Below are 14,838 nucleotides of genomic sequence, written 5' to 3' on the forward strand. Positions count from 1 at the left end.
TTGCCAAAGGTGTAGGCTTAAATTTTCTCGGTCTTAAGAGTTGCGAATTTCACAAGTGCGATCTGAATGAGAGCCGAAAATATTTTGCAACTGCGCGCTTAACAACTAATGACTTTGCTCTGCATGCGAAAAAAGGCAGACATAAACCTGTGCTGATTTAAGAAATTTAATTTTTTTTGCCATATTCATTTTTTTGGGCAGATTGCGGTCATTTTAACCACGTACCGCCCAAGTTACAAATTTTCCAGAAAGTGAATGAAACCGAAAAATCGCTTTAAAATTCTTCCTCATATTAAGTATGACTTTATCTGTAAACAGTTTAAAATGTAGCCGTAACTTTGCTTGGATTTAAAACTGAAAATTTTTTAAACACATGCGCTCACGTTTTAGACGGTTTACTGAATCACAGCCAGGTTTTAAAAAAATTTCAAGAACTGAATAAGAGCAGAACTTTTGTTGAAAATGTGTACACTAACTGTAGAATTAAGGCTTTTGTTCTACATGTGCAAAGATGCAGCCTTTAACCTGCGCCAGTTTAAGAGTCCTGAATTTTTAATCACAGAAGCGCACGTTTTCGCCGGTTTTTCCAAAGTACAGTCCAATTTCAAAAATTTTCGTGAAATGAATAACTCTGAGAAATCAATTGAAACTTTGCCAGCGCATTGACGAATGACATCTTCTAGATCGGTCCAAAAACACATTTTTAAAAACAGGAGCGCATGTTTTTGACAATTTACCAGATTAAAGCCCAATTTAAAAAATTTGCCCGAACCGAATAAAAGTGGCAAATCCATTGACATTTTGCACACTAATTAAATGAACGCTCTTCTGTAAGTCCTCCAAACTTCAGCCTTAATTAAGCAGTTGTTTGAGATGCAGTTCCAAGGCGAAAAGTCTTCTTTTGGTTTACGCAGTCCCAAGCATGTGTTTAGGAAATTTTGTCAATTTAATTACTTCTAGCCCTTTTATTTGGGTAAAAATCCCGTACTTTTCTAGGCAATCAAAAAAGCGTTGTGTGCTGATAAATTAAAGGAGAAAGCATGAAAAATGTGTCCTGACGATAATCGGTAGCCAAACCAACTTGTCGCCGCCCCTGCTGAAAGAACGCAGGGAAATATTGTTAAGCTATTTTCCTGGCGGCATTATAAGTTCCTGTCGGCCGTAAAGCCTGCGACTGAAATGTTAAGAAAATTTCTCCCTTGTGAATACGCAAGAAGCTTACACAAAATAAGGGTGGAAGCATGTTCCGTTTTCAAACTGACAATGCATGGATATACACGCTCCTTGCCCGACCACATGTGTCCTGCTGGATTTGCGGGATTTTCCGAATTCGCAGCGCGTTCACCGGGGGTCAAAAATGTGCATATTTTCTCGCTGAAAAATTCATTAGACGCAAGCGGGTTGTTGGAAAATTTTTCCCAGAATCAAACGAAAATTGTCTTCGTGACTGGTCAATAAAAAAATCAGCAAATAATCTGCGGTTCGCCCACTATGGGCAGCCGAATCGGATCGACGGGGGGGTCTTTTTGATGGAAAGTTGGGGTAGCGGCCCTGCGAGAATTGCAGACAAGTTTCCTGCGGTCCCCAAGGTTCGATCATGCAGGACGAAGGTTTTCCTCTTACTGGAAATGTATGATTTATTCGGGTGTCAGAACTGAGGGCGTTATCATAATTATTGGAATAAAATTGTTACGGATGATGGATCGGGCTGCATGACGAATCGATTTTATGTCAGCATGACCCCGAAAACGCCCTTGATCTAGTACTGAGTTGATTTTCCACTTCCAAAGCAAACGCTTCCTAATGAAGATGGTTAAAGTCGGTTTCCAAAGTGATAGAAGAAGCAGCGTCAGACCATACGCAAAATTAGATTATTTCGTGTCTTCATAAAACCATGTCCAATAAGTAATCATTCGGAAATGTTCAACCGTTACACACTTACTAAACTCAATAACCATATCGAAGATGAAATTCTCGAATTACTACAGTTCATTTTTTCGATTTCCTGCGAACACTCAATAGGCACCAGTGTTGAGAAAAAATGATGAGAAACCAATGTTTTATTGCATCACAAAGCTCTCCATTGATAAGGCCGTTTAAGCGAAATAATGCAAAAAATCATCCTTTTTAAACAGCGATTCGAATCGCCTTTTAGTACAATGTTGAATGAATATATAAATAATGGTACTTTGGTTGTATACAATACGGGCTACGTGATTTCAATTTTTGGACCTTTTTATTGTCTCCGTCCGTCTAGGAGACCGGCCAGTTTAAGTGATTTTTTTTAAGCAAAGCCGGAAAATATATGTAGCGTTCAAGGGAAAAACCGACGAAAATTTAAATGATTATAATTTAGGAGGCATTTCACGCCATTTAATTTTAATGCCACAGTTGAACAATAGATTGCGGAGCCAGGCCTTTGAGAAATGACACCATTAATGCTAAAATATGCGCGTGTTTACTCAAAGTTGCGTTTTCCTTACTCATTAGTCTTATGCCAACTAAGCGAATCTTCATTTCTTTAAAATGAAAGGCAAAATGATGTTTGTTTCCATTTCATATGCCCATAAATTAAACAAATCAGCTTTCCGAAGGAAATGTGCCATATTTCACCTTGCGTGATCATTTTCCGGTAAATGGTGGCAACTTCTAATTAAAAATTACGAGAAGAAAATGAACGTTTCGCCTGCAGGAGAAACCTTAATAATCGGGTGTGGTTAACTTTGCAAGATTTACAGTTGATTAGCTAAAAATTCCGTTACAAAGTGGGAAATTTTTTTTTGCGCAATTTACGCAAGCCTTTGTTTCAGCATGAAACTCTAGGCACAATCTGATGTAGAAGTTGTGCCGAGACCTTTGGGCACAACACTGGTATTCCTAATAAAAATCCTGCGTTTTCCAAATCAACTCTTTTTTGACCAACTTTTACATCAAATTATGTTTATGGTTTCAGGCTGTAACGCGATTTTTTTAATGGGTCGATTGTAAAGTTGTGTCGAGCCCTTCGGGCACGATGCTGCTAAGAAAACTCTGTTCATGTGAAAAATCGCCTAATTTTAATTAGAAATATTCTATCAGCGTCGTACCCGAAGGGCTCGGCACAACTTAACAATCGACCCAATGAAAAGATCGCGTTACAACCTGAAACTGTAAACATAATTTGATGTCAAAGATGTACCAAGCTCTTCGGGAACAACACTGGTTGAAACCACTAGTGGAAATAAAGCGTTTTTTTGGATTAACAAGATTTCTTCCCTGAGGTCGTGAACGAAAGGCACAACTTTCCAATCAACAAATATCTATCTAAATGAATATCTAAATGAATGTTGCAAAACAAAATTTTAGATACTATTCGATGAAAGAAATGACAAATAAACGACCAACAAATAGCAGTGTTGCAACCAGTGGCGTCCTTACAGGTTTGGGCACAACCTCACATCAGACAAATTTTAAAGCTAACGCTGCAAAATACAACTCCAGACGCATTTTTAACTCAATATTGAGCCAAATCCATCAGATATTTTTGTTTCCGGGATTAGCCTCAGTTTGCCGCTTGTATAATAAAAAAATCAAAGAAAAACCTTTGCCGATTTTACAAAATTCAATCTACTAAATAACATCCGATAAGTAAAAAAAACTTACTTGCTAGAAAAAAATACAGAACGTAACCCTTCACCGTGAGCACTCGCACCGCTTCTAACCCTTCAACATTAAAAAAGGGCTTCGCACCCCATCTGCTAAAAAACATACCCCCTTCTCCCATTTGCTATAAACAGCCGTATGTAAATCGGGACTCCCAATAAAAAGCCGCACAGTTATGTATGTAAAATACCCTTTTTTGAATGTTGCGCAAGCCTGCACCTCAAGGGCTGAATTTTCTTGGCCAATGGAAACCGTGCGCTTTTCACCCTAATTTAAATTGTAAATTTTCCCATTGAAGATGAACGAACGGGAACGGGCCTGAGTGGGGGGCACTATGCGGAACGTTCTGGATCATCTGGCAAGATGAATGGAAAGCGTCAATAAATAAAGTCGCTTAAGGTGAAGTTAGGTCAAAGTTGAAGCCAATTACTGGGCCATTGTTGCCATCGACAGAGTCCAGTTCGATTTCGGTGTCACCGAAGTTCGGCTGCAAAGATTGCAATTTCCAGATAGACTCTTTTGCTATTAAATCATTCCGATTGAGAGGAATTTTCCGGTTTTTTTCTACGTCCATCCAGCGGCATTATTAGCTCGGACCGATTGCGTTTTAATATCGGAAAATAAAGCATCTCATCAGTCACGAGCGACGGCCGCCTAGTTTATACTATCGAGCAACAGCAGCAGGATCCAGGAAATTGCAGCCTTTTCCAGGAAAAACAAAAGCGAAACAGAGTGTATCATATCTAGGCAAGCCAAGTGCGCGGAGACGGCGGCCAATTTTCAAATTCAATTTACGTGGAACAAAGCGCCTCCCTCGCATCCCTGCACCCTTGCTTTGTTTCTTAATTAACCAGCGGCGTGCCGCTGGTAATTTTCACGTTAACAGTCAAGATTTCAAATTTCTAGCCGAGAAATTTGAATCCCAGTGTTACAATTACGACATTTAATTCCCTGTGTTTCCGAAAATATCAATTCGAATCTCCAGTTGTCGGATTTAACATCCTTAATGAATCACCCTCTATAGTTCAAGTTTGAGTGGATGGGAGTGTTTTTTTGCGTGGAAATCGCCGATGGCGCCGCCACTGACTGTTTTGCTTTTGCGGCAAAATATTTTGTCGGGTAAATTCCCCAGGTCTTATAAAATATTGCTGAGGCCCCGGCTGGGAATTTCAACTTTTGCAAAAACATTGAAAAGAGAATTCACTTTATTCGCAAAGGTTCGACTCGCTTATTTCGCTCGCTCCCACTTCGTTGAGCCAGTATTTATTAAATTCGCATCGGGAAAAATTCATTTCAATCCCACTGAGCCGGAAACATTTTAATTTTCCACGAAACTACAAAACAATCGCTCAAACTTCGCATCAAATGAATGATATTTTCCCTGCTTGATTAGATTTTATCACTAGCATTGAAGCACTGTTTTGAACGAAAGCTATGCATTGAGCTGAAAAATACGAATTTGAAAATTTAATATTTTGCCTGAAAAATCGGAAGGAAACCGAAAAATTACAGCTTTTCAAATGCGTGATTTTTAGCTCGATGCATACAGCTTCTTCTCAACTTAGGAATGCATGCAGCGCCGCACAAGTGTTCCTTTAACTGCCTCCCAAAACTCGCCAGATTTTTTTCAAAAAATTTAGTTCTTCAAGCATTTAGCACGATGTGGTCTTTTTCCAATGCAGCGCGAATCGCTGTTCGATCTTATCCAGTTTTTGCAACATGAATTTTTGAAAAAACGGTTATTTCTCAACTACGGAATGCGTGAGAGCACCGGACAAGTGTTGTTTAAACGACTCCCAAAATTCCTCAGATTTCAAAAATGAAGCTTCTCGAGCCGTGAGAAACACCTTTTCGCTTCCCAATGCGGTACCCAACTCGGTTCTATCTGATCCAGATTTGACAACATTAATTTTTAAAAAACGGTTATTTCTCAACTAAGAACTGCGTGGGAACGCCGGACAAGTGTTTCTAAAACTCCTCCCAATCTTTGCCACATTTTTTTTAAATCAAACAACCTCTAGGGAAGTTACAGCAAGGTTTGGCTTTTAAAACGGAGTGTCAACCTCCATTCTAAATTTTCAGGTTTTTTCAAAATTAATTTTTGAAAAACGGCTACAGTGCAACTAAGAAATTCAGGTGAGCGCAGGGCAAGGGTTGCTTTAAACACATCCGAATATTGGCCCGGTTTTTTACGGAAAGTGAAACTTTTTGAGTACTTAGAGCGAAGTTTGCGTTTTTGAATGGTGTTCCATATTCTGTCGTAATTTGGACGATTCGGTTCTTTCAATATTAATTTTATACAGGAAAACAGCTACTTAGCAACCATAAAATGCGTTGCAGCTCCGTAAAAGTGTTGCCCAATAATCGTCAGATTTTTTGCCAAAAATCAAATTTTCCCAACATGTATAGCGGAGTTCTCTGTTGCCAATTCAGTGCGACTCGCTTTTCTAGCTAGTCCACTTTTTGCAAAAATAATTTTTGAAAAGCGGCTTCTTTGAAACTAAGAAATGCGTTGAAGCGCTGAACGTGTGTTGCTTTAAACAATTCCCAATATTCGCCAGATTTTTTGGACTAACGGAACTTTCCCAGCATTCTAAGCAAGGTTTTTGGTAGCTACCGCAGTGCGACTTGCTTCTCTAGCTTGTCTTGTTTTTGCAAAATTAATTTTTCAAAAACGGCGTTGAACATTCTCCAATATTCGCCAGATTTTTGCAGCTAATGTAACTTACCCAGCATTCAGAACAAGGTTCTTGGTAGCTAACTCAGTGCTACTCGCTTTTCTAGCTAGTCCAGTTTTTGCAAAATGAAGTTTTATAAAACGGCTTCTTTGCAACTAAAAAATGCGTTGGAGCGCTGAACATGTGTTATTTCAAACATTTCCGAATATTCGCCAGATTTTTTGCGACTAATCGAACTTTCCCAGCATTCAGAGCAAGATTCTTGATAGCTAACGCAGTGCGACTAGCCTCTGCAGTTTTTGCAAAATGAATCTTTCGAAAACGGCTACTTTGCAACTCAGAAATTCAGGTCAGCCCCGGACTTGTGCTGCTTGAAACACCTCCGAATATTCACCATACTTTTTGCGAAAAGTGATACTTGGAGACCAGTTAGAGGCAGGTTTTGTTTTTCCAAGTAAGTGTCGAGCGCTGTTTTAAATGGTTCAGTTTTTGCAAGATGCAATGCTTTTGACATAAAGGCGCCTCAATATGCGAATGGTCGTAAACCCGCTCGAAAGTGGCTCTAAATGTTTAGTTTTTTGGATGTGCAAGTTTTCTATTATAGAGCTAAATATTGAGAAGTTTCTTAAGCTCGAAAACCACACATGAGAAAAGTGAAATATCAAGTGAAATCACTCAAAATGCCTCAAATGATATGCTAAGTGTTCCAAGCAGAATCCAAACCAAAAATCTACTCAACATTAAAATCATAGTAATTTTCAAAACTTTTGTTATTAAATGCTGAAAACATGAGCGGTGCTCACCCAAATGAATCAGTCCGGTATGCACGGTATAAAAGTGCGGTTCCATTAACCTCTTAAATTATCCCAAGTGATATGTAGCATGCAATTTGCAAGCTGGGATTTCTTAATTAGGGAAGAAATTAAATTATAAATTATAACTTGTAATATGCTTTAATACGTTAGATTTAAACAGAAGAAATTGCTTTTTAAATTGGCTCGCGCATTATCTAATTATTTGCGTCACGCACCGATTTGATGATGATTAACATAAGAAGGAATTGTTTGCTGGTAACGTTCCCCTTGGTGTTGTTGAGTGGCGAAAACCGATCGAAGCCTGGCCGATGATAAATCACCGATAATGCAGTCAAAAACAAGCTAAATCGACACTTTTTAAGCTCATCTTCTCTCTATAGGCGATGATTTTGCAAAATCCCCGGCCTTTCAGGCCAGGAAAGCGAAGGCGGCTGTAAGTAAATCGGGAAAAAATTGATAATGTAAAAGTCAAGTTTGGATAGAAGCGAACCATTTATCAATCTTTATAAATTCCCCGAGATGGAATTTCCCAGATTGATTAAAGCGCTAATGTTGTCGAAAGATCGCGCTTTCGAGTTGAACTTGATGTTCGCAGTTTGGCTTAAGTTCCACTGATCTTTCCGCAATAATCAAGGCATCAGCTCTTTTACACTAAGGCGCCCTCCTCCCTTCAGTTTGACAGATAGGGCACCTCAATCCTCCCTTCTGCCCCACCTGCACGTTCGGTCCACGCGCTGCAACCAGACTGGAGGGTGAATCTCTCAATATCGGCCACAGTTGCCACATTTACCCGATTATTCTGTGAAAAATCGAATCAGTATGCTAATTTTTCTACCTACGACCTGCTACGGCTACACACTGCCTTTCATCTAAGTAAGTTACATTTTGCGCATTGTACGCCCGACACACAGTTCAAATTAGTAAATTGAACCTCAACTGTTTCACGACGTTTTATAAAATGTTAAGCCACAGAAAAATTGGCAATATTCCCCCAAATTACACCCCCAAATACTCAGCAAATAGCAAAAGCCACTGCAAAAGACTTGCTTCCAGCAAAATCGTAAGAGATATGGAGTTGCTTATCAGAAGTGTATGGATTAGGGATTGAAAAATTATAGAATTGAATTATTTTTGGTTCATTTTTTGTTGTCTTACTTGCAAGAATTATCATGTGACATAAAAGATTCTGCGCTTTGCTATTTTTTTTCTATGTTATGAACAACAATTCACAGCTATTCATAGTCTACTGTTGGACGTAGGCCTCTCCTTCAGCTTTCCATGCATTTCTGTATTGGGCAAGTTGATCTTAATACCCCTATTTTGCCAATTTACTTTTTTGGACGCCTTGTTGGCGAACTCCTCTGCCAATCGGATCTTCCTCAGTCTTAAGATCGCAGTTGATTTTAACTTGAAGTGCAGAGCTAACGTAATAAGTTGGAAGATCTGATGTCAGTTCTTGATATGAATCTTGAAAAAATTACGCCGGTAATTGAAATAGATTTTGAGATATAAATTGTCTACAAATTTAGGGCTTCTTTAAGGTGCAAAGTCCTACACTTTCTTCGATGCCAACCGACAGTTTCTAACCGGCTCTATCAAAAGCGTCATTTCGATTATAAAACAATTTTAAACCGTTTTGAAGATATAAACGTTTAAAATCTTGCTGTGCCTCTTTGAGAGGCAAAGTCCTAGACAAATCCACTATTTTTTGTCCGTAAATGCGGCTCTACAAGCGACTTGAACACACATCAAAAAACTATACTGATCGCTGATTTAGATTATAAAATATGATTTGTTTAAAATTTAGGCGCCCCCTTAAAGGGCGAAGTCCTGCGTTCTGTGCAACACCAAACGAGGCCTTTTGGGGCGCTCTATAAACATGTTCATTACTACTATCCAGTTATTTTCAGTTATTGGGAAGATATACCACTTTAAAAACTCATATGGCCCCTCAGAGGCCAAAGCCCTACTCAAAACGAAAATGTACTCTTCCAATCGATAGTTTTCGAACGTTTGATACGAATCTTGAAAAAATTACACCTATAATTGAAATAGATTTTGAGATATAAATTGTCTAAAAAATTAGGGCTCCTTTAAGGGGCATAGTCCTACACTTTTTTCGATGTTAACCGACAGTTTCCAACCGGCTCTATCATTTCGATTATAAAGCTATTTTAATATTTTATAAAGGCTTAAGAAAGTCAATAAAAACAAAGTGTATTGAGGTGTTATTTTCGTGAGTCTATTCTGTAAGAAATTTCATTGTCTGGAGATGATTTAATGTGCTGAAACCTCGTAGATAACCTGCCTCTTCCACTGGTCGGGCACAGATTTAGTTTAGATTTAAGTGTAAACCGATTTTTGAGAATAATTTGTATTTTTGTAAGAGTAGGTTTGTCGGGAGCCAGTTTCAATGCCTTTTTAAAATAACCAATTCCGTTGAAACATCCAACAGAAGACCAATATTTCCTAATTTTGAGATCCATATTTACTAGGTTGCCAAAAATCAGGATTGTCCACGATTTTTATGAAACTATTGGCCACTTTAGTATCAAGTCGTGTCTAACAATGGCAGGAATTTCAAATCGCCGTTTGCTGTAGTATGGAAGACGCGAATTTTACAAGAAGAGAGCGCCGTTGTGTAAAGAACATCCACTAATTTGAGACCCACATGTACCATACTTGCAAAAATTTGAATTATTTCCGATTCCGATTTCCGATGTGGAACTTTGAGTATCACTAGGCTCAAGTGTGTGGTAGAGATGCTGAAATTTTCAGCATCATGTTTAATTCGGCTCGGACAAGACGAATTTTTACAGGAGAAAAGTTGAGCTGTATTTTGAGCATTTTGAAACTCAAATTTTTTGAACTCGAAAAAATTGCGATTCCGACCGATTTGCATGAATCTTTCGCGATCATTAGAGCCAAGTATTTTCTGCAGGTTATTAATATTCAGAATTTGCTGTCGGCCATTACAAGTTTTAATCGGCAAGAGCGCCCTTAAATTATTCCTACGATATTTAGTTTGTGCGTCCAAATTCTCCCTAGTTTTTTCACTTAAATTTGATGATTTAATCGGCTGAACTTCAAGTAGTTGCTCATGTTTGCCTTTCCCTAGTTTTGTTTTCAGTTTTTATAGTTCAATTACTACTGTGGTCTGTAATAAAAATTTAGTTAGGATTGCTTTTGTAAATTTTTTCGTGTGTTTCTTTTTGAATGGGCAATTTCTTCTTTGGCAATTGATGATTTTTCTACTTGGTCTGCTAGATTTGTCTGCTAGATTGGGCAATTAAAAATGATTTCTGTTTTTCTTTTCCAAATTTTCATTGCCGTTGATCTTTAGTTCAAAAGTTTTTTTCGTTTCCATCGTTTTTCTTGGTTCTGTTAACTGCATGCCATGTTTAAAATTTTAATTAGCACCTTAAACTGTTATGAATTTTGCAATATTAAATTTCAATGCCGTTTTATTTCAGTAACATTTGCTTGGCGCAAAATACATTTCTTGGGTGTTTTCTTACTTTTAATGATCTTCCAAATGCTCCTTAAGCGTTATCCACCCAGCCTGGTTGAAAGTGTGTTTTGTGCGTCAACTGCCCTTTACTTTGTATCAAAACTTGAAGACCAAAAATAATTTCGAAAAAGCGCCTCTAGTTATTTTTTCACATTTTATTTTGTTCCAGCAATGGGTTGTTCCAATGCATTTTGTTCCTGACAAATTTAAGGAAATTCGGCTCTATGTAGTCACACATTTCTGTCAGCTGACGAATATTATTACAGGTCTATTTCGAAAGTGGTTTTCGTGCTGTGAAAAACTTAAAAATTTCGACCAATTATTTAATCACAACTGCTTAAGTACATAACGTTTACTACGAACTTTCGTGCACGGTGTATTCGTCCAGCCTCAATCAATTTTTGGCATCAACAAACTTGTGTTTTAACCGCAACTGTTAGTTGAACGGGATTATTTTTTAGTTTATCACAAGCGTTTTTGATCGGATGAATCAATTTCTCACGGGTATTTACTGGCGTTTGATAAACGACTGATCTGAGATGTTGTCAAACAAAATGATCCAAAGGATTCAGATCGGGCGAGCGTGCCGACCAAGTACACTGGTCCTTAGGCTTAACGTCCTCCACAAACTTAAGTCGGCACAAATCATTGAGTTTCCATGGCTTGCTGCATTGGAATTACTTTTTTTGTTCAAGTTTTTTTTTACAAATTTGTAGGAGAGGCGACCCACGCTGATTAAACCAGAATCCCCGTGTAAATTTTCACATTTGCTTCTTCCAAGGTTGTGTTTTTACTTCAGAATTTAAAAATTTCAGTAACAATGAAGAACTTTAGTATTAACCACTTTTGATACATTTATGAGTAAGCACGGTGTACACTGGAGTTATTTGTGGATTTTCCAGTGTTGAAAGCAGTAAGAAACTTCGGATTTTTGGGGTCTGAAACAGTTTGAAAAATTTGCTTTAGTCGAATGGCAACATCGCTATCGATCAGCACGGGCGTAAGGGCAGTCCAATCAAACCCTGTGCGTGACAACTCTCACTCTTCTGGCCCTTTTTGCATCCCTTCGTTCCTTATGCGCCGCACCGTCCTTCGCCCCGCCACACGCCGCCCAGACGTGTTTCCGCTGTTCGTTCGCTACCCTTTTTGTCTCCCTACGTATCCCTTTTATCCAGCCCCAGCTACCCCTTGCAAAAATGTCTATAATGCAATATAAGATGAAATATAGTGTGCGTTCGCTTTGTTTCTTCATCGAGCTGATGAATATTCCCTAGTTGTTCGGCCACAACCAAGCAGACGCATTTCCATATACTGTGTATTCGTTTATTATTTTTTGTAAAATCTTTAAGTCGATTTTTTCCTATGTGCCGACGCACACTGGGGTATTAACTTTTAAAAATCAAGTCGACACGATACTTATTTACTCTGAGTTATCAAACATTTGTTTATCTGGATTATTTGGCTGTTATTTTACGTCAAAGATACGACTTATTGTCGTTTTTATTGGAATTTAGACGGTTTTGTGCATATTCATCTTTTCGCTTACGTCTCTTCGGAGAAAAAACTTTTGAGCTTACAACCGTCGATTTTATTGTAATTTAGACAGTTTTGTGCATATTCATCTTTTCGCTTGCGTCTCTTCGAAAATTTAACTTTGTCTTACCAAACTAGTCCAAGAATCAAAAATGTGAATTTTTTCGCCAACGAAAAGAACTAAGTATCTTTTGAGCTCACAATCGTCGTTTTTATTGGAACTTAGACGGTTTTGTGCATATTCATCTTTTCGCTTGCTTCTCTTCGGAAGTTTAACGTTTTCTTACGAAACTGGTCCAATTATTTTTTAAGCAATTTTGAACAATCCTGAATTATTTCACAAGATTCTCGAACGTTTTTCGCAAAACACTTGCGCAAACGGTGAATAATCGAACGCTTGGAAGTAGCTTTTTTGCGATATTGGTATAGAAAAGTCCACGGCCGATGCAACAGCAGCCCCATAGTAGGCCCAACTACCGTAACTGCATGGTAAGCGGCAGGCCTATAAGCGACATTTCGCCGGTTATACTCCACAATGCTCAATGAAAATGTTTGCTTTTTGTATTCTGCATGGGAAAATTTGGAGCGTTTTTCGATCAAATGGTTAAGGTTTTTGCCACTAATGAGTCAATTAGCACAAAATCGGTGATTTTCCTTTTGGAAATTCGCCCGCGTTATTTGCTGACATTTTACAATTGAATTTCGCTGGAACAATTCCGATAATCTTCGCATAAACGGAAATTTGGCCCTGCTTTATACAGAGTGTCCAAAAAACATTAATATCAAGGTGAAAGATGCTGTAGCTAGAAAATGCTGTCAAATTAACTAGTAAATAAGTTCAAAAAGCATAATATTGGAGCTGAAACAACCCCGAATTGGTAACCAGTCCAAGTAAAAGAATCCCTAGTGAATATTCGCTGATTATTCGGGCCGATTTTATCTTCTGGGGTGTTATTGCAATTTGTTATTATGCGGATTGGGAGGCCAGTGCCCCTCTTGTCGTTAATTTCTAAGCCTAAACGGTTTAATGTATTCAGTCGCCCTTCAAATGCATACAAGGCGAGTGATGAATCATCGTCTGCCGATAGAGCGGGGGCCCTTGACCAGCATCCTCGCTCCTGCTGCAAATCCTCATGCTAATCTCACATATTAACGATTTTTCCTTGGACAGAACCTCTAATTGTTTAACTAGATGTTTTATGGAATCCTGCGCAAAAAAATGAGTTATTTTAAGCTCAATTTAAAAAAGCAAATGTTCACACAGTTGTGAGTTATAAAGACGGAGGGTGCGAGACAGATAAATATATTTAAAAAGATGTTATGGCGGCCATAAAAAGCCACGCCACATGTGACGTTTGGCCCCATGCTGGTGGAAATGTCCGAAGAAAATTGAAATGTGCAAGCGACAAAGGAGCGATACGGAATGAAATATATTTCAACGGATTTTCGGTTAGGGAATTAGGCAAAATGTGGTTAAAAGCACTCCCCAAAGCCGACTGATAAATCCCGAGTTGTTTGGAAGCAACATTGATTTACATTCTATTGAATTTTAATTACAAAAAGACACCTATTTCCTCTGTTCGCCCACCGTTGGCTGCCAAAGGCCGATTTATGGAGTAATTATTTCCGATGGGCACCCGATGGTAGCCGCCACCCCGCCCCATATGGTGTCAATTAGTTTCCGATTAATTGATTCCCATCAGCTCCCACCAAGCCTCTAAGTATTTTTGAGTTTTTCCAACCTTTCCCTTGGGTGTTTCGCCTCAAAACCCATATTTTTTTAACGATATCGAACTGATTTCCATTCTTGAGTTCCCGTTGTATATCCCATGGGTATTTGAGAAATAATCCGAACCCCGCCCAGGCTAATCCCCTGCTGAGTGAAGATAGCGGGCGCTATTTATCTGGACGCCAGAAAGCATTATTTTAAAAAGTTTTATATATCAGAGTGCGACGAGGGGCATCAATAATAGGAACGTGCCCGGAGTTCTGCATCATTTTTTCATAGTTTCTCCTGTTTTGGGGGAAATTGCCGAATATTTCAGCGAAGGATTTGGACGACTTCATTTCGTAAACTTTATAATCCGTGAACAATGGCAGGAGCCGAGTTGAGTTTCATGCTGGGGAAGCGGTTTTCCAGTCACATGTTCACAGTGAGACTAATCAGACGTCGTTAGGCAATTGTCTAGCTGATAAAGGCAGCTCGACTTTCGACTTGAATGTTAGATCGTATCTGGACTGCCTTGGACATGCCAAAACCCTAAATGCATGGGCACCTGCAAACCCCAGAAATTCCATTACAAAACATAAATTAAAGTATTCTTGCCTACGTTGTCCCAAATTCCTGGAACGTGTACCAGTAGTGTCTTTTGCTCGTTGCTCTAATTGACAGAACAATTCAGTTCGAAAAAGGTACGAAAAGGCCACAAACATGAAAGTCAGGGACGAGATTAGATGCCCTAATTAAAGCCAAACTGTTGGCAGGCCTTAAATCGAAGCAAATACAACCGTGTGGTAGTTTTAAAAGATAGCACAAAAGAATTATCACGAAAGGCATCAATGAGAGACATCTTGGGTCCATGAAGAATCAGCGTGGGTCTTAGAATTGTTTTCTTCAAACGCATTATGTGAATTATTCGCCTTGGTTCCGAGGGTTTCT

The sequence above is a fragment of the Dendroctonus ponderosae genome, unplaced genomic scaffold (assembly GCF_020466585.1).
Source record: "Dendroctonus ponderosae isolate FM_Combo_2020 unplaced genomic scaffold, Dpon_F_20191213v2 Dpon_F_20191213_79, whole genome shotgun sequence".
Taxonomy (NCBI): Eukaryota; Metazoa; Arthropoda; class Insecta; order Coleoptera; family Curculionidae; genus Dendroctonus; species Dendroctonus ponderosae.